Here is a 558-nt window from a genome sequence, read left to right as displayed (position 1 = left end):
AACGAGAGAAAATAGTTTCGCTCGACAAAACCATCTTCGATAAGGGACGAAGAGGCGGAAGGAGGAGAGCAGGAGAAGAGGAAGAGGAGGAGAATCCCGATTTAAATCTCCGACCGCAGAAAGCCATTAATACCGTCAGGTGCACGCGGTCCACGCATACGTACACGGCGTATCACATAACACACGGACACACATCTACCGCCCTATGCGGGAATGGAGTCTCATCCCCGTGCGCGCAGTTGAGCGATGATCGCGCGCGAATCGGTCGCGAGGAGCGCGTCGCCGTGTCTTTCGCCTGATGCATCGTCAGACTGCAACACTGGCGTAAGACCGCCGGTCGTGTCACCGGCGTGTACCCGCTCGTGGACGACGGATAGTTCCGGACGGTAGCGACCGACGACCCGGGAGAGGAAAGGATTAAGTGGAGAACTCGACGTGGGTGAAGAAATGATGCGGGGTGCGCGACCGTGCTCGCCTCCGCCGTCGTCAGTGCGACATTTACGTGGTGAATGTCACTCGAATGTGCGTGCGTGTAGTGTCGCGAGTCTCTGAGGAGAA

Source organism: Atta colombica, unplaced genomic scaffold (genome assembly GCF_001594045.1).
Source record: "Atta colombica isolate Treedump-2 unplaced genomic scaffold, Acol1.0 scaffold55, whole genome shotgun sequence".
NCBI classification, from domain to species: Eukaryota; Metazoa; Arthropoda; class Insecta; order Hymenoptera; family Formicidae; genus Atta; species Atta colombica.
Note: the sequence above shows the minus strand (reverse complement) of the source record.